Below are 25,168 nucleotides of genomic sequence, written 5' to 3' on the forward strand. Positions count from 1 at the left end.
TTAGCACTTTACCTTGCGTGAAATAAATACCTTTCCAAAACTCAGTTTATTGAGCAGACCAAGTTTTCCCTCAACCCGAAAGAAGTCATGTCACAGCCACATGCTATTTTTTAATTAGCGCCCACTGAGATCCGCGCCCACCGCCCACCACCACCACCTCACTGCTAAACTTTCACCCAAACAAAGCAAAAGCTCTGATGTGCCGCTTTTTCGAAAAAAAAAACTCACTCGCTGGCGTGAATAGAAGCTTTAACGAGTAAACTTTGCCGACGAAAACGGTTCAATCTGGTTCGGAGTCACTAGTACTTTATGCTATAGGAAAAGTGAGGAAAGGAGCCAAATCCGAAATGGAAATTGGTTGGTTGCCGGAGCCAAATTCAGCCCAAAGTTCAACGTTTCTGTTCGGGGCAGGATGACAAAGAAGGGAGAGGGGGATAGGTTCCTGGGTTGGTTTGAGGGATCCGGCAGCCAAATGGATTACGAAATTATCGACGACTTTTGGGGCTTTCTTGGGGGTGAAAGTTACTTCAAACTAAATAATTGCTGTGCTTGAACTTCTTTCCCACCCAACAACGTTTGGGTGCGAGGGAAAGAAGTTGAAGTGGAGAGTGAAGAGAATTCACTTAAGAGTAGGTAAGTGTGTGTGTGTGTGTATGGATTCTTTAAGAGAACAAGTTCAAAGGGAAGTAACTCGTCATGGGTTTGAGTAGATTTAATTTAACTATGCTTCAACGTTTTTTTTTTTTTTTTTCATAAAAAGTCTCAAGTTTGACCTATCCCAACAAAATTGTCATGAAAATAAATTTTAAAAATCAATATCTTAAAAAGATTTCTGTTCAATTTGTTAGCTGCGGCAAAGGTGTACACAGTAAAACATTGAGTAAAATTGGAAGTTGTTATTTTGGAGGTTTGAATATAACGTCTGTGTAATTTTTCTTCAATTTAGAATGAAAAAGTGACATTACACCAATTGGTAAAATTACACATTTTTTCTGATGTAAAAGATGTACCCTTCCCATATGTAATATCACCATGTTTTTTTTTACTTTAGGTTATAAGGACTTTGGTGAACATTTCTTATCTCTTTGAAAAATACTTTCAGAATTTAAAAATAATGAGCAATATGTCAAAAAGGTCTGATAAATAGTTTAAAGGCCTTTCATTAGCCTGATTTCAGAAATCTGGTTGAAAGTTGATGAGCAAATTTCACAAAAGTTTATTTTTTTGTCATTTTAAAAAGAGGGCAACTTGAGTATCACTTTAAAATATGTAGGAGTGTATCATAAATTAAACAGCTGTATGCAAGACAAAACAGCGTTTAAAAATATTTATTTTGCCGAAAATGAGGCATGTTCCAAAAATATAAAAATAAAACAAAAATTTAAATAACTAGCCATAATCTCTACATTTGAATGGAAAAAGTGTTTTAAAATGCAATTTACGCTAGTTCAGCTGTTCTGCAAGTTAAAAAAAATTATGATTTGAGGGAAACAAAAATTATAACGAAAAAAAACTTTTCGCGGTACTGTACATCGAAAACTTTCAAAAATTCAAAAAAAAATCGAATAAACCCAAACATCGTCTGTTGTGTACTATCTTGTGACAACGACTATTTTGTATTATTCGAGAAAATCGATTTTTGAAGTTTGATGATCAATATTTTCAAAACTATGAATGATAGAGCTAAACTTTTTGAAGCAATCGGTTCGTATACTATCGTTCAACAAACGCTCCAAGTTTCAACTAATTTGGTTACACCAGTTAAAACTTTAACATAAAAGATACAGTAAATTATGTAGACAAAAATCTGAAAAGAACGTGTCACATTGTGATACTACCAATAATGACCAATAATGACACTCAGTTTTCTCAGCACTGGCTGAACCAATTTTGACCAAACCAGTCGCATTCGACTTGGTTTAGGGTCCCATGCGGTGCTATTGAATTGTTTGAAGTTTCGATAAGTAGTTCAAAAGCTATGTATAAAAATATGTTTTCGCATATTTTCGAAAGATGAATGAATGGTACACTGAACCAAACATCATCATGTTATACATCGTTAGTTAGGCAATTGAAAGACCTTTCCAACGAGTCCAAAACATTGATAATCTGGCAACCCTGTCTCGAGTTATAAACACTTAAGTGATATTTATGTACTTTTTGTAGCCGGATCTCACTTAAATGTATGTAAACAATGTCCGGATCCATCATCCGACCCACCGATGGTTAGGTAATCGAAAGACCTTTCCAACGAGTCTAAAACATTGAAGATCTGGCAACCCTGTCTCAAGCTATGACCACTTATGATGCCACTTGTGATCCCAACTATGGTCCCCTTGGAACGAGCTGACCTTTTCTGTCAAGAAGGGCCACGATGTTAATTTTAAAAATTAAATTAAAATCAAATTTAAATCCTTTTTGGTTGAACAAAGAGTCATTGTACCCGGAAAAATAAGATTTATTGTTGTGAACAATAATATCATAAATTAAAGCTTGATTGTTGGACCCAATTACTGACTTTTGCATAAAGACACAATGCTCTCTCAGTAAAATTTAGAAGTAAAGTAAAAATTCATTATTGTTGTCTTAAGCGTAAATCAATCTACGAAAGCAATATAAATCTCATGCAGAAGCTTCTAAAACCAAATACCTCCAGCTCTGACCTTTGGCGCGTTTCAACTTTTGCTATTGAAATTGTTCAACGGTTATACCACAACAAAAGCAAAGTCAACAAACAAACAAACCAACCAACCGTCCGAGCTTCCAAAGCAAATCATTTTCGCGCAAAAACCGCTACAAAGTCTTGATTTATTTCCCTCTTTCTCTCACAACCACCCCTTTTTTCCCGGGTATAATGCCACGGTTAGGCTATTTATGTTTCATCTATATTGCGAATGACATTAATCTTGCACAACTGACTTACGTTTCTTCCACCTTCCACCGACTGCAAGCTCTCTACACAAACACAAACTTGACTCCTTCCCGGCGACTTCCGCTGCTCGATTTCCACTTCACGAAAACTTTTTTTTTTTGCCGAGGTGGGTAAACTTTCGGTTTTATCCTGGTTCCACACTTTACACCCAACACCCACACTTTGCTTCAGGGTGCTAGGTTTCCGTTCTGACCACTATCTATTACACAAAGAACGGAGACACCACCCACCAAACTTCTTTTCGTGTCAGGCTTCCTTTTTTTCCTGGAAAGTGGACGAAAACTATTTTAAACCCACGTAGAAGTTGGGGTTGTCACTTGTCACAAGCACACACAATAAAACACCGGAAGTTCCGACCTTGCCACTACTAACCAACTGTTCCAACGCTAACGCTAACGTCAAGCTTTAGCAGTCCAACTCTTTGCACTTTTTCTACACAAAATTACTTTCCAAGAATCTTTGCACCCACACTGCCCAAAAGGTTAAAATCCGGATCGACCGAAAAAGAGACCACGACCACTCGGAACCCCGACTAAATTTCGTCTGCTGCTGGCAACTTTCTAGGATCAGGACCAGACCAGATGCCCTTGTTCTAGACGTTTGGTCGTGTTTTGTCGTGTTGTGTCGTGCCGTGAGACGCCACCAGCGACCAGATCGAGCTCCACTGATAAGAGCGGGTGAAGAAAGGGACCGGAACTCTGTTTTCGGGGGGGGAGCAAGCTGAGAGAGCGGGAGAGTGAGAGTAATTCAAGGGAGAGAATGAGTGTGTTTTGGAGGGCACTCGCCTGTGGGGCCGGAGTGAGTGTTGTTTTTCATTCGCGCGTTTTTCACCGGGGTTTGGAAAATGTGGGAAAAGGGGAACGAGCACGTGGTCGTGTGTGTGTGTGTGGTGGAGAACGTTGTTTGTGTGAGTGTTTTATGTTGAACTTGTGGGGGAGTGTTGGTAAGTTTGTAAAAAAGTGAGAACCACTGGATTGTTTTTGATCTATTGAACTTAAACATTCCTCTTTGATTAAAAAAACGTAAACAAGCAATTAAGATAGTCTGACTGTGAATGAAATGGGAAATTACCATTGAACATGTTCTAATGAAAAAAAAAATGATTAACGTTGATTCATACTGAAGCCTCCGTTTATTGTGTTTTTATTTATTTATTTGTAGAATAGATAATAAACAAGTGTTACCACTTGTGACAAAGCACGAGTCTTAGATAAATACGACGAGTGTTGAAAAAATAGAGCTCTCCAACGAGTTCAATAAACTTGTATTGAAATTCAGTTATGATGCTACTTACTTTTCATATCATTCTTGAACAACGAAACGGCCTACTTTCCACTACCAAAAATAATAGAACGGAAATGTAGTACTTTTCTATACAAGGGGTAACAAATTCTGCTTTTCAGCACTGAAATTGGTGATGAAAAGATAAACTTTTCAGTACATGTATTTAAAAGTTTAAAAAAACAACTTCTTTTCGAAACTTGTTGCAAAATAGTAGTTTATGCAACAAGTTGCAAAAAGAGGATTTTTTCAGCACGAGTCGTACATTTATCCAACGAGGATAAAAATGTAGAGTGCAGAAAAAATCAAGTTTTGCAGCGAGTTCCATACAACATTTTTTGCAATTCCAAAAACACACACTGAGTGAAATTTTATGTCAAATTTTTATGTATTTTGTCAATAAATCGTTTAAATCAAAAAAATGTTGAAAAGTGTTACTTTTCGAAGCAAGTGATGAAAAGTTCAACTTTTCAGCACCCATTTGAGTGCTGAAAAGTAGAACTTTTCAGCGTTTATTTTGAAAAGTGTTGCTATTCGATTCTGTTATTTTTGGTACAGAAAAGTAGGCTATTTGGTCGTTCAAGAATGACAGGAAAAGTAAGTAGTTTCACGACGGAATTGCAAAAACTACTATTTCAGTATCCATTTATGTGCTGAAAACCGGTGTTGATAAGTATAACTTTTCTCATTGTTGTAGAGCTTGAAGCTTATCTTGACGGAAAATAAAAATCAAGACGAGAAACGCTCGTTAAACTGAAAATATCCAATTGATAATTGATTCAAGGATACGTAACACTCGTATAAAAGTTGAGTTTTAGCACCTGTCGATTTTTTTTTTGTTTTTAGACTTCAAAATTTCAATGTTTGTTTTATTCCACTTATCTGTTGTTGTAGTGGGCTCCTATTTTGCATAAGCTCATCTCAAGTACCGACAAACTAACGCTAAATGTTTCGGAAATAGGATAAAAATGACAAAATTTCAAAAGAATACCTCTTATTTTTTCCAATGATTGTAGTCAGTTGTTATAGTTGGTTTTTTTTACCCTGATATTTTTGACCAATTGTGAAAGGGGTGACGACATGAATATTGAAAAATAGCTGCAAATGTTAATTAAGTTTGGCACTGGCCTAATCATTACACACAAATTAGTCAATAGGCTCAAAGGTGTTTTTATTAATGCGGTTTGTTTCTCCTCTATATTGTATGCAATTTTAAGTTGGATGCAAGAGTGACGAAACGCCTTAATTCTCCACAAAAAATTTGAAGAAAAATCATTCAGTCCTGGCTAAATATTTTTGAAAAAGGCAAAGTGCTCGTGTTCTTGAGGACCCTAAACTTCATGCTTCCCCGCGAGTTGAGCCTGCGCAGTCAATTTTGTCAATGTTTGTAGGTCAGTGTTATCGGACTAGCATTCCTCCCTTTTTGTTGAACTGCAAACTTCGTGGGAGGGCGCCGGTAATGACTAATAAAGTAGGGGTCTTCAGAGTTTAAACAGTGAACGAGGGTTGGCTCACACTCCCACATCCAACTTGATTTTTTTTAAATAAATATAAATCACATCATCCCGGCTCAAGTTTAAAAAAAGTAAATTTTTCCCATAGCCTAAAAAGAGCATCTGGTTCGCATTTACATAGCGAATTCGGTGGCAATTTATTTCTCAAGTAAATGTTAACATTCTATTAAATGCAAATTTTGCAGCCCTCTTTAAGGTGTCGTAAAAAGATCCAGCTTATGATGATACACTGCTTGAATTTTAGGGACATCTGAAACACGTACACTTTAAATTTTCCAAAAATATTTAGACAGGGCTGAACGGTTTTTCTCCAAAGTTCGTTTGATCAATTAATGTGGTTTGTTCTTTGTAAATATTGCATAAAATTTCAGGATACCAAGAAATCCATTTTTGCACATTTTTTAGGTTTGTTAATGGCACTGTGCAATGCACTGTGCGCTCTCCGTCAATTAAAACAGACACTCAACTACGACAGTTTGTTCTAAGTACATTCCAGCGTCGAAGATTTAAGCACTCACTTATACAACCAAAACGAAATGAGTATGCACCTTCAATTCTAATGATTCGCTCACTGAGCTACACAGATACTCTCGTAGCAATTCTATGTAGATCAAGCGTTGTTTTGTTTCATTGCGCGTGTTGGCGTTAATTTTACTTGGCATCCCGTATTTTTTCGCACTAACCCTTGGCGTACCAATATGTTTATATTTTTATAATGAAAAGAGATGTTTTAAAAGATTAATATAAAACAATAAAACTATGTTCAATGTTTTCAGTAAAAATGTGTCTTAACTGAAAATGTAACAAAACTAGTTAATATTATAATATGTACTTTTCAACTCACACCAACTTATCAAACGCCTCAAGCTGTCTACTAAGTAGCAGTATCAGCGATAAGCCGACATGCTGCTACTAGCACATTTAGCCAACCACGATAGAACCTCCAGCTGGCGTCTCTATGGGATAGACAAAGTAGCCCGATGTTTTGTTCTGGCTGGGTGAGCACCCCACAGCAGGCGTCGCGACGGCTCTAGCACGATGAGCACCCCACGTAGAAGATAGAGCGGCCGATTGTGTGTGACTCCCGCCGTCGTCGACGTCGCCTAGCCGGTTGATTTGTCTAGGAAGAGTGCTACTGGAACTGACTTCGCGGTTTGTCGTCTGAAAGAAGGAAGACCCGGAGGGGTTGAGGGGGTTGGGGGCTGGTAATGAAAAACGAGCGCCCAGGGAATTTTTCATTCACCCTTGTAAATGGGGGGAACCATGTGAAACAACCCGGCTCTTTATGGTGGTCTTTGTGGCGAGTACGGTGTAGAACATCGATAGGGTTGGTCGTGTGGGGACGACGCAGCGGCGGCGACGACGTTGTTAGGCTGGCTGTGTGAAACATTAATCTTGCAAAATGTCAACCAGTTGGTGGTGGAATTTGAGGAAGATTAAAAAAAGTTAATTTGAAAGATGATTCTTGTACAACACATTTAAAAAAAAGTGTATGTAAGCTGAACTAGCCTCCAGCTGTTAATAATAGATAAATTATAATAATAAAAGTTTATGCATTTCATGATACATTTTTAATGGATTATAATTAGTAATTACATAACACTAGGAGACCATGCCTTGAAAAGCCCAACATAATGAGACATTTGAAATTATCCTAACGGAGCACATCAACTAGAGCTTTTGCACCACGATATTTGTTACAGACATTTTAGTAACTTCAAAACTACGGGTCCTTTCAATATCATTCCCTTATTCATCCCCTAAAGTACTGTCTACAAAACAATTTACAACAAAGTTTGACTACTTTACAATCATGGTACTTGGGTCCGTAGGTTTGACAATTTTTGAATAAGAAGACAAAAACATCCTTGGTTGCTGTGCACCCAAAATGAAGTTTCTTTAAGTGAACCATATTTTAGGTTAGAAACTCATTACTTAAAAGATCACTGAAATATACCTACAAACCAGACTCGATTATCCGAAGCCTCGATTATCCGAAGTTTCGGGTATCCGAAGGTTTGTATGGGACTTCGGATAAATCACGATAAAAAATGTGTTATACTAAAGCTCAACAATCAAACATAAGACAACGAAAAAAAAATTTTTTTTTTTTTCATGATTCGATTATCCGATGTTTCGAGTATCCGAAGCTAATTTTATACTTTAAGATAATCGAATAATCGAATCGAAATTCGAACTCCGGATTAAAGAAACTTTTGGTAGGTTTGAGATAAGCAATAATTTTAAAATTGGGTCTAAACTGGATGCTACGCTTTCTAATTTCAATAATTTTAATCATGAAAGATAAAAAAAAAACAATCATAGAAATTTTCCGATTCCTACGATTCGCATATGTAATGGTTAAGCTCACTTTTTAAACATAATTCATCAAAAAGTAACTGTAACTTTAAAATAGTGCTCTTTCTCAATTTAACACCGAAAACTGAAGTCTATTTCTATCCAATGTTTTTTCATGAATTGGAATCTGCACAACAAAAATGTACAGTATTATATCTTTAGCATGATCCGTTTTGCAAAAAAGTTCCAGGAATCTATCTAAACACATAATGGTCGATTCTTTAAGATTCTTTAAGAAGTTGGTGTTGCAAATTTCAGAAAAAATGGTGCAAATTTAGTAATTTTCAAGAACAAAATGTTGTTTTTATGGTTTACGTTCTTCAATTTTTGTTCAAAAAGGGTCATTTTGTTCTCTCAAGGACCATCTTTCGATCCTGACCTAGGTTGAAAATTGAAAATCTGAAAAAAATCGATCCCAGAAAGACAAAAAAACAAAAAAGTCACTGAATCCGGTCTGTAAATGTAGCCCCGATACTCTTCGTGGATCATGGGGAAGTTTTACCTGCTTCGGGTAATCGAGTATGGACTGTAATCAAACTGTGGAAATCATTCTAAACATACTTGTAAATAATGGCTTGTTAATAAATTGAATATTACCAGAATATAAAAGATTTTTCCGAAAAAAATATTTTCATGTTTGTCTTTGATCTGTTACCAAAAAAGAAAAGAAATATCAAAAAGTATCCCAAATTCATTTCAATTGGCAGTAAGCATTATTATTTCACAATTCTCTGTCACCATCATCAAAGAAGTTCTTTTGACGCTCATCAAGGCAAAAAATCAGATCGGAACCAGGCTCTCCTCTCTCGCGCACGAAAAATCGGTAAAAGGAAACTCAAAAAATCATCATCTTGATTATTCGGCAGAATATCCATTTCACTACTACACTTACAGGTGTAACGTCACAAGTCGAAAAATAACCTGCCATTTTTTGTAGATGGGCAATGTTTGGAACAATAGCGGAGGTCATTTTGTCGCCTAATTTCAAATATAAAATTCAAACTAGCAAAAACGTTGTTATGGTTTCGTTTGAGCAACCTGCCAAAAATGTATGGAATTTCGTAATTTTTGTTCTCGTGGATCAAACTTACTTTTTGCCCAGGTATTTAAAAACGTAGGTTTTAAAGAAAACGTAGATGTTTGGGTATCAAAAGATCGGAAATTTTATGCCTTTTCCGATTCCACATAGGTTGACTTGTGAATCGTGGACCGGTTCGGATGCAGGCGGATTTTCCTACGACGTAATTCCGGGTTGGTACGAAATTCCAACGAAAAATCTATTCTATCGATACAAATACCCCAAAACGGTGTTATACCCACTCCAAAATGTTTATTTAGCAATTATATGGTAATATATTGACATTTAGTTGAATTAAAAGTTTGCAAAATTAAGTTTAGATAAGTTTTATATAGAATTTCCAGAGTTATATAAACTTTTATACTAAGTAGTTAGTAAACTTTATATTCAATCCAAATTCTTTTTTTAATCAGTCAAGGATGCCTATTTGGAGTTGGGAGACTGGATTTATGGTGATTTGTCAACAAATAACATTATTTATGTTAATTTTTCGAAAGGTGTACATACTTTTTTTTGCACCTTTTTTATTTTCGTAATAGTATTTGTTATATAACTTTTTATAGAAATCATCTTTTCATGAGCTTTTTGTAGTAAAATGTTTGGCATGAGTTTCTGAACAAAACGTAGTACTAGGTTCCTGTTAAACTTTAAATTTTTTATATGTTTCATCACAAAATGTGCATAGTGCCCAAGGGGTGTAAATACTTTTTTTACATACTGTAAGGGGGAAACATTACGCAGATTTTATATTTACCTCTTCAAAAGTATATGATAAAAGTAAAATTTTCTTCTGAAAAAAACGTTCGAAAAGAGTAGATAAATTTAAATGGCAGACAAAAACCAATACTGCTTACACTTTTATTTGTTTTTTTTTTGTGTAAATATTTTTGTAAAATTTTGAGTATCAGTGCAAATTTTAAGACAAGTACTCAAAGGTTTAGAGGTTGCTGGTCGGCATTTGGACTCACAATCCAAAGAATCAAGCCTTTGGACACCTAGTTTGGAGTAGGAATCACTCGATCGAGAACGCTATGGCAGTAGTGTAAAGCAAATTATTTTGCGTCGATTTTAGTTTTTGACCAAATTTTAAAAAAGTTTGCTGCTTATATTAAATAAATCATTGATTTGGATTAAAAATTGGCACCGAAATTGGAGAAAATTTAATTGGACAGTTTTATGGATTTATTTGCCTCGCTTGCACAAAAAAAAAATGTTCCACCTCATCAACCAGATCAGAACCACCCTAGCGGCCAAGAATCCAGTTCTAAGCTCTTATCACCGACCGAACGGACAAGCAAGCGGACAACCGAAACGGTATTGTGTGGTCACTACCGGTCACTATTCATGCAGGGTTTTCTCCGATAGATGAGGCGAATCTTCCATGCTTCTGGGAAGGATTGTATGCGGTAACGGTGATTACGTTATCCACTGTTGGTGTGTGTGAGTGTGTGTGGGTGGTTGCTGACGCTTGGGAAAGACTGGGGATCGATCCTTTTGGGGTCGAAAAGGTCTTGGGATGGAAATTTAATCATTGGATTTGTTGAATCCGGCAGGAGCTTCTTTTGCTCGGTTGTGCACAGGTCGGTTCCGGAGCAGACGTGTTGTGTGTGCACGTGTGACATAATGTCTCAAACCCTAGGCAAGGCATAACGTGGCGACACGCGCGCGCCTCAGCTGCGGCGACTGAACGGGGAACGCGGCACTGTGTCACATTTTTTTGAAGGTGACACTCCACTCTCTCCCCACTCAGTCATTGAGTCAACTCACTTCTTCTGTGTGTACACACGCAGATCAATAACTTCTTTCTATTTCCACCGCTTGACAATTCTGCCTCCAAAGCGGCCACAAAAACAATCTCCCAAGTTTGCCTTTTGTTAGGCCCCACGCGATGACAAGGAAAATGTCCACCCAACGAGAAAGAAAACGCACACCTCAACTTTCTTCCTCCGGGCCTCCCAAGAAAAACGGGGACACAGCCCTAAGGAGCCCTTGGCTGGGGGCTGGAGGAGGAGCAAAAATTTCTAACCTGCACACGAAACACTTCCCGAAATCGCGCACACACGAAAGACGGTCCGATTTCCACGACGGCACCCACGGAACTAAGCGTACCGCTGCTCTTCCGGGGATCGGCTTCAAGTTGAGAAAATCGCTCCTCTCCCAGTGAGTGACAGCTCCAGGTTGTGCTGGTATGGGTGAGGCTCCCCGTTCGAGTATGTGTGTGTGTGGGAGAGAGAGAGAGAGAGAGAGAGGGTGGTGAGAGCTCCCAAGGGGGTTGTTATTGTTTTTGTTTTGGGTCTCACCGCGGTGCAATTTTCACGTGGTTTCCGTGTGAAAACTTGGCGTCTCTCGATGTAAGAATGTGTGCAAAGATAGAGAGAGAGAGAGAGTTTGTGCTAGTGTGCGAGTAGCATCAACTCTTGAAAAGGAGTGCCATGAGTGCCATGTTGATCGATTGTGTTGTTAGTGTGTGAGCGTGACTTTGACGAGGGACAGGTGCCGTAGTGGTTGCTGGAGGGTGGATGGATTTTGTTTACTATCATTCCAGTAGTCGGACTAGCACTATCAAGTTGCTAGTTAGCACCTGGGTGCTGAAAAGTGGTTCGCTAAACGGCCTCAATTTTGAACTGTCAAAGTGGAACCAATTTACTGTTCGCCAAAAGTAGAGAGTATTGTTATCGAAATGTTTTTTTTTTCAAGAATCTTAAATTTGTGGCTTTTGAGGAAAACCTTGAAGGCGAGATTGTTATTTTTTTTATAATTATGTATTGAATTTGTTTATGGAGTCGATGCAGTTATATCCATTCAGAAGCTGTCTTAATCTTAATTTGACTCCGTTTGAAAACCTACTGGTTTAGTGAAAATCTTCTCTGTTGGTTGGATCAGCTTCACTACAATTAGCGCCAGAGGCGCCGACTAGTCCAAAATGTTGGGGGGGCACGGTTGTTTTCCGAAATCGTTAGGTGAGAGTGGCGATTTGATGTTTAAGTTTATTGTATATCACGAATTTTACCAATTTGAATATTACGATGTGATAAGAGTTTTTTTCATCCGGAATCCATTTTTTTTTTTGAAAAAGATAATTTATTAAAACGTGATTGAGAATGTTTATTGGGGGTTTTTTTATATGTTTGGAAGGCGAATTCCTTCTAATTGGCATATTCTCACTTATTTTCCAGAAGTAACAGTCAATTATAAAAATTATCAGGTATTTAAAATTCAACAACACAAATATTCTAAAAATGAAAACAAAAGTAAAAAGCAAAAATTTAGAACTTTAGAAATTGGAAAATGCACATTAAAAAACATTTTTTTTTCCAAATCTGCAATTTAGAAAAAAATAACAGAAAAAAATTAATATTCCAAAATTAAAAAAAAAAGTTTTAAAAACCCTAGGGTTAAAAACAACTCATGGCTTAAAAATGTTAAGAAATCGAAAGTTGAAATTCAGAAATTTAAAAAATCAGAAATTTGGAAATTACAAAAAAAAAACAATGTTTAAAAAAATCGAAAATTTAACATCAATTTATTTGTTCAGAATTTAAGAATTTAAGAATTTAAGAATTTAAGAATTTCAGAATTTAAGAATTTAAGAATTTAAGAATTTAAGAATTTAAGAATTTAAGAATTTAAGAATTTAAGAATTTAAGAATTTAAGAATTTAAGAATTTAAGAATTTAAGAATTTAAGAATTTAAGAATTTAAGAATTTAAGAATTTAAGAATTTAAGAATTTAAGAATTTAAGAATTTAAGAATTTAAGAATTTAAGAATTTAAGAATTTAAGAATTTAAGAGTTTAAAAATTTAAGAATTTAAGAATTTAAGAATTTAAGAATTTAAGAATTTAAAAATTTAAGAATTTAAGAATTTAAGAATTTAAGAATTTAAGAATTTAAGAATTTAAGAATTTAAGAATTTCAGAATTTAAGAATTTAAGAATTTAAGAATTTAAGAATTTAAGAATTTAAGAATTTAAGAATTTAAGAATTTAAGAATTTAAGAATTTAAGAATTTAAGAATTTAAGAATTTAAGAATTTAAAAATTTAAGAATTTAAGAATTTAAGAATTTAAGAATTTAAGAATTTAAGAATTTAAGAATTTAAGAATTTAAGAATTTAAGAATTTAAGAATTTAAGAATTTAAGAATTTAAGAATTTAAGAATTTAAGAATTTAAGAATTTAAGAATTTAAGAATTTAAGAATTTAAGAATTTAAGAATTTAAGAATTTAAGAATTTAAGAATTTAAGAATTTAAGAATTTAAGAATTTAAGAATTTAAGAATTTAAGAATTTAAGAATTTAAGAATTTAAGAATTTAAGAATTTAAGAATTTAAGAATTTAAGAATTTAAGAATTTAAGAATTTAAGAATTTAAGAATTTAAGAATTTAAGAATTTAAGAATTTAAGAATTTAAGAATTTAAGAATTTAAGAATTTAAGAATTTAAGAATTTAAGAATTTAAGAATTTAAGAATTTAAGAATTTAAGAATTTAAGAATTTAAGAATTTAAGAATTTAAGAATTTAGGTATTTAAGAATTTAAGAATTTAAGAATTTAAGAATTTAAGAATTTAAGAATTTAAGAACTTAAGAATTTAAGAATTTAAGAATTTAAGAATTTAAGAATTTAAGAATTTAAGAATTTAAGAATTTAAGAATTTAAGAATTTAAGAATTTAAGAATTTAAGAATTTAAGAATTTAAGAATTTAAGAATTTAAGAATTTAAGAATTTAAGAATTTAAGAATTTAAGAATTTAAGAATTTAAGAATTTAAGAATTTAAGAATTTAAGAATTTAAGAATTTAAGAATTTAAGAATTTAAGAATTTAAGAATTTAAGAATTTAAGAATTTAAGAATTTAAGAATTTCAGAATTTAAGAATTTCAGAATTTAAGAATTTAAGAATTTCAGAATTTCAGAATTTAAGAATAACCAAAAAGATACACAAACGGTTTTTAATACAATCAAAAAAAGCATTATGACAACTTGATACGACCAAAAATTTGCAATTTTTTAAAAAGAAATCAAGAAAAAAAATACCTAAAATTACTCAAAACAATATCGAATTTATCAGCATTTTTTTAAATTAAAGCTGTCGTCAAATGACCATTTTGAAAAGTGTTTCAGTTCATTTTCGCTAAATCCTGATCTACAATGGCAAATCGCAGAATGTTGCGTCTGAAAACTTGATGATTGTTTTGACAAGAGTTTGCGTAAGTTTGCTCTTGTATACTAAGCTTGCTGGTTTTCCTACCTAGTTAGCATAAGAGAGCGCAGTAGTATAGATGAAACGTTGTCAATTTAAAAAACAACAAATGTTTTTGAACTATTTTACAGATTCGCTTACAAGAATTCTATCCAATTCCAATTCTGTTTTAAATATTATTTTCAATTATTTCTGTGATTTTTTTTTTGTAATATTTAAAATAAGAATATTTTTCTTCTAAAATTTCTGGGGGGGCACAATGTATGGGCTGCCCCCCCTGCCCAATTTTAAGGGGGGCAAAAAGTACCGTGCCCCCCAGAGTCGGCGCCCCTGATTAGCGCTGTTTTTTCGCTGGACCAGGAAGAGCTGCAGGATTCCAAAATCAGCCAGAGAATTTATCTGCCTCATCGCATAATGACATTCTCGCCGCAGTTCTTCATCATCCGTAAAAAAGAAAAACCTCTTCTAACCGATCCAAACCTGAAAACACACACAATTTTTCAGCAAAAAATATCAAAAACTAGCCAAAATGATACACAAACAACTGATTATAAAACAGCTCATTTACCGGTAAAAAAAAGTCATGCTTGTGCTTGAACAGTTCCTATTTTGTAGATGTAAACAAAGTGGGATCATTCGGAAATTACGTTACGCATTCGCACTATTCATCACCCAGGTTAGCACGAACACCAAAGCTATAAGGATTATGTACTTACGTTTTAGAGTGATATTGTTAATAGTTAATAGGTTTAAGGTTGCACATCAACGAAGGAAGTTTTTGTCTTCTTTTAACATAATAGTCAAACTTACGGACCCAATCCAGCAAAAATCTGATTGTAAAAATAGGCAAGCTTTGTTACAAATTATTGGTTTAAGGTACTTAAGGGGTTGAATAAAAAAATATATCGATAGTTCCCGTAGTTTTGAAGATACTAAAACTACGGGAACACATACTAAAACGTAAAATAATTATTCGAAAGCCAAATGTTTAATTAAGGCCTTTTTTCGAAAAAGACAGAACAACCCAATGTAAACAATGTGTGTTTGTCAATAGAAAAGTAACCTCTTTATTAGGTCTTCTTGGCCACCTTTAGTAAACAGCCCAGACTCAATTATCTGAAAGCCGTGGAAAAATTTAATTTCGGATGATCGAAACTCCGGATAAGGCCGATGCAAATATTTTTTAAAGTTCTGGAGTTTTTTTTTTTTTTTTAAAGTTCCAATAAATCAAATTTTCATTTTTTTCTTTTTGGGTGTTTTTTAATACCTCTGACTCAAGGCGGTTCCAAAACACCCAAAAAGCAAAAACTGAAAATTTGGTTTATTGGATCTTTTCAAAAAAAAGGGGAGATGGGGGTGAAGGAAATAAAAGTGTTTTTTTAATGCAATTTACACTAATTCAGTTGTTTTGCAATCATTACGAAAGCAAAAAAATGCGAAAAAACGTTGTGTGGAACCGCAAACCGACAATTGGGTCCTAAAATGAAGCTTAGATTGCTGATATTATTGTTAACAGCGATAAAGCTTATTATTCTGAGTACAATGACACTTTGTACGACCACAAAGAGTTTAAAATTGATTTTTAAATCAATTTTGAAAAAATAACCTTGCGGTCCTTTTTGACAGAAAAGCTCCTACTTGACAGCTCGTTTCAAGGAGACCATAGTTGATCCATCGATAAAATGTTGTCTAGTCAAAACAATTGTTTGCATTAAAATGAAAAAAAGTGATCAGAAATGGTTTTTAATCGTGTTTTTTACCGTTGTACATAAAAATGGACATAGGGCTTTAGTACCCAATTTTCAAAACGTTAAAAGATTTTTGAATAAACCCAAACATTCTAAAAATGAATCTCGTCGCAAAGAAATTCAATTTAAGATGTCAGCTGACTGCACTTAAATTTTCATTGAAATTTTCAAGTTTTTTGAATTACTTTTTTTGCCCCCTTGGTATTTGGATCGATTTAAAAGGGGGGGGGGGGAGGAGTGATAAAAACTTTTAAAAATATTTTTTACCAATCACGAAAATACCTTTTTTGCTCTCTTAATTTTTATTGTTCAGCTTAGGTATGACCGCTAAACTACCCTAAAGTGGTTTAGAATTTTTAAATCCAAGAATCGGAATCGGATTAGCGGAAGTGCGGTGCTTCGGTGGACGCGCAGTCCTGTTTTTTCGTGATAATTTTCTTCTCTTTTGTGTCGCTCTTTGTGTGCATGAGGTGATTGGGCATAATAATTGAATAATGCCATCAGAAGTGCGGTGCTTCGGTGGACGCGCAGTCCTGTTTTTTCGTGATAATTTTCGTCTCTTTTGTGTCGCTCTTTGTGTGCATGAGGTGATTGGGCATAATAATTGAATAATGCCATCAGAAGTGCAGTGCTTCTGGGGACGCGCAGTCCTGTTTTTTCGTGATAATTTTCTTCTCTTTTGTGTCGCTCTTTGTGTGCATGAGGTGATTGGGCATAATAATTGAATAATGCCATCAGAAGTGCAGTGCTTCGGTGGACGCGCAGTCCTGTTTTTTCGTGATAATTTTCTTCTCTTTTGTGTCGCTCTTTGTGTGCATGAGGTGATTGGGCATAATAATTGAATAATGCCATCAGAAGTGCAGTGCTTCTGGGGACGCGCAGTCCTGTTTTTTCGTGATAATTTTCTTCTCTTTTGTGTCGCTCTTTGTGTGCATGAGGTGATTGGGCATAATAATTGAATAATGCCATCAGAAGTGCGGTGCTTCGGTGGACGCGCAGTCCTGTTTTTTCGTGATAATTTTCGTCTCTTTTGTGTCGCTCTTTGTGTGCATGAGGTGATTGGGCAATGCCATCAGAAGTGCAGTGCTTCTGGGGACGCGCAGTCCTGTTTCTTCGTGATAATTTTCGTCTCTTTTGTGTCGCTCTTTGTGTGCATGAGGTGATTGGGCATAATAATTGAATAATGCCATCAGAAGTGCAGTGCTTCTGGGGACGCGCAGTCCTGTTTTTTCGTGATAATTTTCTTCTCTTTTGTGTCGCTCTTTGTGTGCATGAGGTGATTGGGCATAATAATTGAATAATGCCATCAGAAGTGCAGTGCTTCTGGGGACGCGCAGTCCTGTTTTTTCGTGATAATTTTCTTCTCTTTTGTGTCGCTCTTTGTGTGCATGAGGTGATTGGGCATAATAATTGAATAATGCCATCAGAAGTGCAGTGCTTCTGGGGACGCGCAGTCCTGTTTCTTCGTGATAATTTTCGTCTCTTTTGTGTCGCTCTTTGTGTGCATGAGGTGATTGGGCATAATAATTGAATAATGCCATCAGAAGTGCAGTGCTTCTGGGGACGCGCAGTCCTGTTTTTTCGTGATAATTTTCGTCTCTTTTGTGTCGCTCTTTGTGTGCATGAGGTGATTGGGCATAATAATTGAATAATGCCATCAGAAGTGCAGTGCTTCTGGGGACGCGCAGTCCTGTTTCTTCGTGATAATTTTCGTCTCTTTTGTGTCGCTCTTTGTGTGCATGAGGTGATTGGGCATAATAATTGAATAATGCCATCAGAAGTGCAGTGCTTCTGGGGACGCGCAGTCCTGTTTTTTCGTGATAATTTTCGTCTCTTTTGTGTCGCTCTTTGTGTGCATGAGGTGATTGGGCATAATAATTGAATAATGCCATCAGAAGTGCAGTGCTTCTGGGGACGCGCAGTCCTGTTTTTTCGTGATAATTTTCTTCTCTTTTGTGTCGCTCTTTGTGTGCATGAGGTGATTGGGCATAATAATTGAATAATGCCATCAGAAGTGCAGTGCTTCTGGGGACGCGCAGTCCTGTTTTTTCGTGATAATTTTCGTCTCTTTTGTGTCGCTCTTTGTGTGCATGAGGTGATTGGGCATAATAATTGAATAATGCCATCAGAAGTGCAGTGCTTCTGGGGACGCGCAGTCCTGTTTTTTCGTGATAATTTTCTTCTCTTTTGTGTCGCTCTTTGTGTGCATGAGGTGATTGGGCATAATAATTGAATAATGCCATCAGAAGTGCGGTGCTTCGGTGGACGCGCAGTCCTGTTTTTTTCGGGATAAATTTCTTCTCTTTTGTGTCGCTCTTTGTGTGCATGAGGTGATTGGGCATAATAATTGAATAATGCCATCAGAAGTGCAGTGCTTCTGGGGACGCGCAGTCCTGTTTCTTCGTGATAATTTTCGTCTCTTTTGTGTCGCTCTTTGTGTGCATGAGGTGATTGGGCATAATAATTGAATAATGCCATCAGAAGTGCAGTGCTTCTGGGGACGCGCAGTCCTGTTTTTTCGTGATAATTTTCGTCTCTTTTGTGTCGCTCTTTGTGTGCATGAGGTGATTGGGCATAATTTGAATAATGCCATCAGAAGTGCAGTGCTTCTGGGGACGCGCAGTCCTGTTTTTCGTGATAATTTTCTTCTCTTTTGTGTCGCTCTTTGTGTGCATGAGGTGATTGGGCATAATAATTGAATAATGCCATCAGAAGTGCGGTGCTTCGGTGGACGCGCAGTCCTGTTTTTTTCGGGATAAATTTCTTCTCTTTTGTGTCGCTCTTTGTGTGCATGAGGTGATTGGGCATAATAATTGAATAATGCCATCAGAAGTGCGGTGCTTCGGTGGACGCGCAGTCCTGTTTTTTCGTGATAATTTTCTTCTCTTTTGTGTCGCTCTTTGTGTGCATGAGGTGATTGGGCATAATAATTGAATAATGCCATCAGAAGTGCAGTGCTTCGGTGGACGCGCAGTCCTGTTTCTTCGTGATAATTTTCGTCTCTTTTGTGTCGCTCTTTGTGTGCATGAGGTGATTGGGCATAATAATTGAATAATGCCATCAGAAGTGCAGTGCTTCTGGGGACGCGCAGTCCTGTTTCTTCGTGATAATTTTCGTCTCTTTTGTGTCGCTCTTTGTGTGCATGAGGTGATTGGGCATAATAATTGAATAATGCCATCAGAAGTGCAGTGCTTCTGGGGACGCGCAGTCCTGTTTTTCGTGATAATTTTCTTCTCTTTGTGTCGCTCTTTGTGTGCATGAGGTGATTGGGCATAATAATTGAATAATGCCATCAGAAGTGGTGCTTCGGTGGACGCGCAGTCCTGTTTTTCGTGATAATTTTCTTCTCTTTGTGTCGCTCTTTGTGTGCATGAGGTGATTGGGCATAATAATTGAATAATGCCATCAGAAGTGCGGTGCTTCGGTGGACGCGCAGTCCTGTTTTTCGTGATAATTTTCGTCTCTTTTGTGTCGCTCTTTGTGTGCATGAGGTGATTGGGCATAATAATTGAATAATGCCATCAGAAGTGCAGTGCTTCTGGGGACGCGCAGTCCTGTTTCTTCGTGATAATTTTCGTCTCTTTTGTGTCGCTCTTTGTGTGCATGAGGTGATTGGGCATAATAATTGAATAATGCCATCAGAAGTGCAGTGCTTCTGGGGACGCGCAGTCCTGTTTCTTCGTGATAATTTTCGTCTCTTTTGTGTCGCTCTTTGTGTGCATGAGGTGATTGGGCATAATAATTGAATAATGCCATCAGAAGTGCAGTGCTTCTGGGGACGCGCAGTCCTGTTTTTCGTGATAATTTTCGTCTCTTTTGTGTCGCTCTTTGTGTGCATGAGGTGATTGGGCATAATAATTGAATAATGCCATCAGAAGTGCAGTGCTTCTGGGGACGCGCAGTCCTGTTTTTTCGTGATAATTTTCTTCTCTTTTGTGTCGCTCTTTGTGTGCATGAGGTGATTGGGCATAATAATTGAATAATGCCATCAGAAATGCGGTGCTTCGGTGGACGCGCAGTCCTGTTTTTTCGTGATAATTTTCTTCTCTTTTGTGTCGCTCTTTGTGTGCATGAGGTGATTGGGCATAATAATTGAATAATGCCATCAGAAGTGCAGTGCTTCTGGGGACGCGCAGTCCTGTTTTTCGTGATAATTTTCTTCTCTTTGTGTCGCTCTTTGTGTGCATGAGGTGATTGGGCATAATAATTGAATAATGCCATCAGAAGTGCGGTGCTTCGGTGGACGCGCAGTCCTGTTTTTTTCGGGATAAATTTCTTCTCTTTTGTGTCGCTCTTTGTGTGCATGAGGTGATTGGGCATAATAATTGAATAATGCCATCAGAAGTGCAGTGCTTCTGGGGACGCGCAGTCCTGTTTCTTCGTGATAATTTTCGTCTCTTTTGTGTCGCTCTTTGTGTGCATGAGGTGATTGGGCATAATAATTGAATAATGCCATCAGAAGTGCAGTGCTTCTGGGGACGCGCAGTCCTGTTTCTTCGTGATAATTTTCGTCTCTTTTGTGTCGCTCTTTGTGTGCATGAGGTGATTGGGCATAATAATTGAATAATGCCATCAGAAGTGCAGTGCTTCTGGGGACGCGCAGTCCTGTTTTTTCGTGATAATTTTCGTCTCTTTTGTGTCGCTCTTTGTGTGCATGAGGTGATTGGGCATAATAATTGAATAATGCCATCAGAAGTGCAGTGCTTCTGGGGACGCGCAGTCCTGTTTCTTCGTGATAATTTTCGTCTCTTTTGTGTCGCTCTTTGTGTGCATGAGGTGATTGGGCATAATAATTGAATAATGCCATCAGAAGTGCAGTGCTTCTGGGGACGCGCAGTCCTGTTTTTTCGTGATAATTTTCGTCTCTTTTGTGTCGCTCTTTGTGTGCATGAGGTGATTGGGCATAATAATTGAATAATGCCATCAGAAGTGCAGTGCTTCTGGGGACGCGCAGTCCTGTTTTTTCGTGATAATTTTCTTCTCTTTTGTGTCGCTCTTTGTGTGCATGAGGTGATTGGGCATAATAATTGAATAATGCCATCAGAAGTGCGGTGCTTCGGTGGACGCGCAGTCCTGTTTTTTCGTGATAATTTTCTTCTCTTTTGTGTCGCTCTTTGTGTGCATGAGGTGATTGGGCATAATAATTGAATAATGCCATCAGAAGTGCAGTGCTTCTGGGGACGCGCAGTCCTGTTTTTTCGTGATAATTTTCTTCTCTTTTGTGTCGCTCTTTGTGTGCATGAGGTGATTGGGCATAATAATTGAATAATGCCATCAGAAGTGCGGTGCTTCGGTGGACGCGCAGTCCTGTTTTTTCGGGATAAATTTCGTCTCTTTTGTGTCGCTCTTTGTGTGCATGAGGTGATTGGGCATAATAATTGAATAATGCCATCAGAAGTGCGGTGCTTCGGTGGACGCGCAGTCCTGTTTTTTCGTGATAATTTTCTTCTCTTTTGTGTCGCTCTTTGTGTGCATGAGGTGATTGGGCATAATAATTGAATAATGCCATCAGAAGTGCAGTGCTTCTGGGGACGCGCAGTCCTGTTTCTTCGTGATAATTTTCGTCTCTTTTGTGTCGCTCTTTGTGTGCATGGGGTGATTGGTTTGATGTGATTAGGTTTTATTTATTTTTTTATGTTGTTTTCTTTCTCTTCATTTCCGCAGTCTGATTTGCGATGCCTTTCCGTCGGTTCGCAGTGTTTTTTCGCGTTCGTCGTCGGTGTGTTTTTCGTTTTTTTTTTCGCGTGCGTGTATGTGTGTAAAGGTGCGGCTGGCTCTGGTTGTCATCGATGACAATTGAGCCAGTCTGATTTGCGATGCCCTTCCGTCGGGTCACAAGGTTTTTTTTCGCGTTCGTCGTCGGTGTGCAACAATAACAAAACCTTTTCATACAATTTCAGCTCGATACACATCGTAACTCGTCGTTCGCTTTGTTAATCAGTACTCCACTAAACATCAATAATGTAAAACTCATAAAAACAGCTCAATCAAAAAGTTACACTGTTAAATTCTTCATCATTTAATTACAAATAATTTTGGTTCTATCTTTCCACAGCCGGCTGTCTAAGATTAAACCATTTCAATTAAAAGTTAACAGCCGATAAACGGGAAATGTCTCATCCGCAACATGCGATTGCTTGCCTTGAGAATAAAACATAATACCTTTCAACAAACACTATGATTTTGGGTCGCATCATCATCTTCTATGATGAATCCTGACCAAACACCCTATCCTACTAACAAATTTTCAGGTTCCTGGCGCTTGTGGGGTGTAAGCACAGAGTAAATCAGCTGCCCTAGTAGCAACCTGCGCTAACTAACATTCCCGTCCCTTAAAATCGAGATCTACAAACTGACATGGCGGGCGCCGTTGGTGGCCAATGACTGTTACCTATTCGCAACTGATCTAGCTTTAGCAATCATGGTGTTTTATCTTTTCAGCGCATTCATACATGCTGTTGATAAGGGAAACACCACTAGATCGTCGAAGCATATAATCAGTAGTGCTGAAAGGATATTACGGTTCTGTTCAGCAACGGAGGGGCAACCATGGGTGATCTCTCATGCTCATGCTCATGCTCCAAGAATCGGAATCGGATTAGCCTGCGCAGAAATTTTGTTGGTCGGTGTAATCGAACTTCAGACAATCGAAACTGTGGTAACCCTACGCCCCAATCGTGGCACCTCTCGGTTGAGAAACGTCATCTAAGATTCTGCCAGGCCTGTGTAATACTGAACTTTGGAAATACACTTTCTTCTTGTGTGACTCTTCGAACAACGCAGACGTGTATCCGGTTTCTTCCCTCCGAAATACTGACTTGTTTCAGTGGCGACGTGGGAAAATGAGTTGGAAGTTTAGCAGCGTTCCTGTTCTTGGCCGAGCTTTTACCGTTAGTTTCCTGGATTTTTTTCCGGATTATCCCCGGCGGAACGGGCTTAACTTTCGGTAGAGGACGGTGCGTTTGCGAACATCAGTTTTCGGAGAAGACGTGTAGCAGCGTTTGGACGTTTTGCGAGTTTCCTGCGTGGTTTTTCAACGAGGTTTTGACGGGTGAAGTAACCTAAAAACTACGTAAGTACAATTACATTTTGCTACGAGCAGGAGACCACGTTGTTTGAGAAAAGTGCGTTTGTCATTTTGTTTTCGCCATTTTCTTTTGCCTAGCAAGCAAGATAATAGGCGGCAGTGTTCTTTTGTGCTGATAAATTTTACACACACTATCACACAGCGCATAAGACACACACACTGCAAGTTGCGCTACATTTTTTTGTTGCACGAGTTTGTTGCACGAGTTGTCGCACTGTTGTTTACGCTCTGTGCGACATTTGAATTTTAATTTGTGCGTTTTTCGTTTGCAACTTTTAGTTTTGTGTTGCTTTTAGTTTGAGAACGATTTTGTAACTCAGTTTTGTTTTATTTTGCCATGTCAGACTCCAAGATGCCTTTCAACATCGAGCCTTTCATCTCGGGCACAGGAACAATTGGAATGGGTGTTTGCGCATCACAAAGTGACAGAAGACAAGGACAAGATGACGTCGTTCATGGCAGCATGCAATCGTGAGGTTTACAAGGAAATAAAACGTTTGTTTCCAAGTAAGGACCTCAAACAGCTTACGTTCAAAGAAATATCGACGCCTTGTTGAAGCGCTACGATCAGCAGGTTGCAGGTACTATTCAGCGGTTCCAATTTTACAACCGCAAGCAAGGGCTGTACGAATCGGCGGAAGATTTCATTCTGGATGTCAAACAGCACGCGGAGCTGTGCGATTTTGGTGCTCTCAAGGACGTTGCGATCCGCGACAGGCTAATCTGTGGGATGGCTGACTCCGTGTTGCAGGAGAACATGTTTGACGAGGACGATTTGTCTCTTGCCCTAGTCGAAAAGTTGATTATGAACCGTGAAGCGAACAACGCGAGGAAGAAGCTGATTTCTGGTGAATTGAGGCGCGCAAGTGTGTTGAATCGACTGGGTCGACGTGCCGCTCGGATAACAGGAATCGATCTCGCAGCAGAGGACGCGATCTGCGGGGACGTAGTCGGAGTCGTTGTGGTTCGTTTGACCGCAGCAAGCGTGAAGCATCTAAGAAAAAGTTTTTCTGTACGTGTTGCCGTCGTAATGGCCACTCCAGATCTCAATGCTACGATTTGCCCAAGAACAAGAAGCATGCGAAGCAGCAGTCGGCTAGTCAACAAAAACAATCGCGCGACAAGTTCAACCGGTCGTTTTGATGATGAGTGCAACATGCAGTGTTTAAGCATCGCATCGGTAAACAAAGTCAACGAGCCGTGTTTTAGAAAGGTTGATAATCAAGGATAATCAAGGTCTCGGATAATCGAGTCTGGACTGCATACATTTTTCCAACTAGGGTTTTTCGTTACTGTCCCGAAAAACAAAAAAATTGGTGAGAATTGGTCTAGTCTACCCTTTGCACAAAAAGAATAGTCAAGGCACAAAACCCGAAAAAAGCGATGCAAGAAGCAAATCGTGTAACAGGCCAGGTTTTGATGGATCTAGACTAAATCGACCCTCCTGAATCCGAATCTGCCTGTTGATTTTCCCGATTCTTAATAATTTTCTCGAATTTTAAGATAAATCAACAGGTCTAATTTAACTAATTTGGGGTCGCTGGGCACGAATATGAACCCTAGAATACTCCAAAGTACTCAGGCAGTGTGAAATCCAACATGGCGTCCAATATGGCGGTGGTAGACTATTGGAAATTTGTTTACAGAAATGTAACACACTGCCTGAGTACTTTGGAGTATTCTAGGGTTCATATTCGAGCTCAGCGATCCCAAATTAGTTTTCTGGTGATAATTTTATGATATTCGTGTTTCTGAGACAATTTCACAATAGAAACATGCATAAAAATGTTTATTTTGATCCATTTGAGCCCTTTAAAAAAAGAAAGTTAAAAAAATTAAGAAGCAGCTTTTTTCTGGTGTCATCTAGTATCCTTGGAAACGAACTCGATTTTCAATAAATGTGATTCGAAGGTTTTTTTCAATTTTTTTTTTCAAAGGAAAAAATTGATGAAAATATACATTTT

At 37.4% G+C, this 25,168-nt stretch overlaps 1 protein-coding gene across 2 annotated transcripts in view; it reads right to left on the reverse strand.

Annotated features, from left to right (window-relative positions):
* LOC6039079 (cGMP-specific 3',5'-cyclic phosphodiesterase) overlaps positions 1 to 3,513 on the reverse strand; it is a 166,391-nt gene extending 162,878 nt beyond the window's left edge. Inside the window, exon 1 of one of the 2 annotated variants that reach the window (XM_038249750.1) lies at positions 2,924 to 3,513. The gene's annotated coding sequence lies outside the window, so the exon portion shown is untranslated. The remainder of the gene's footprint in view (positions 1 to 2,923) is intronic. The other variant, XM_038249754.1, reaches the window with a different exon arrangement.
* Positions 3,514 to 25,168: the final 21,655 nt, after the last annotated feature.

This window comes from Culex quinquefasciatus, chromosome 1 (assembly GCF_015732765.1).
Source record: "Culex quinquefasciatus strain JHB chromosome 1, VPISU_Cqui_1.0_pri_paternal, whole genome shotgun sequence".
Lineage (NCBI taxonomy): Eukaryota > Metazoa > Arthropoda > Insecta > Diptera > Culicidae > Culex > Culex quinquefasciatus.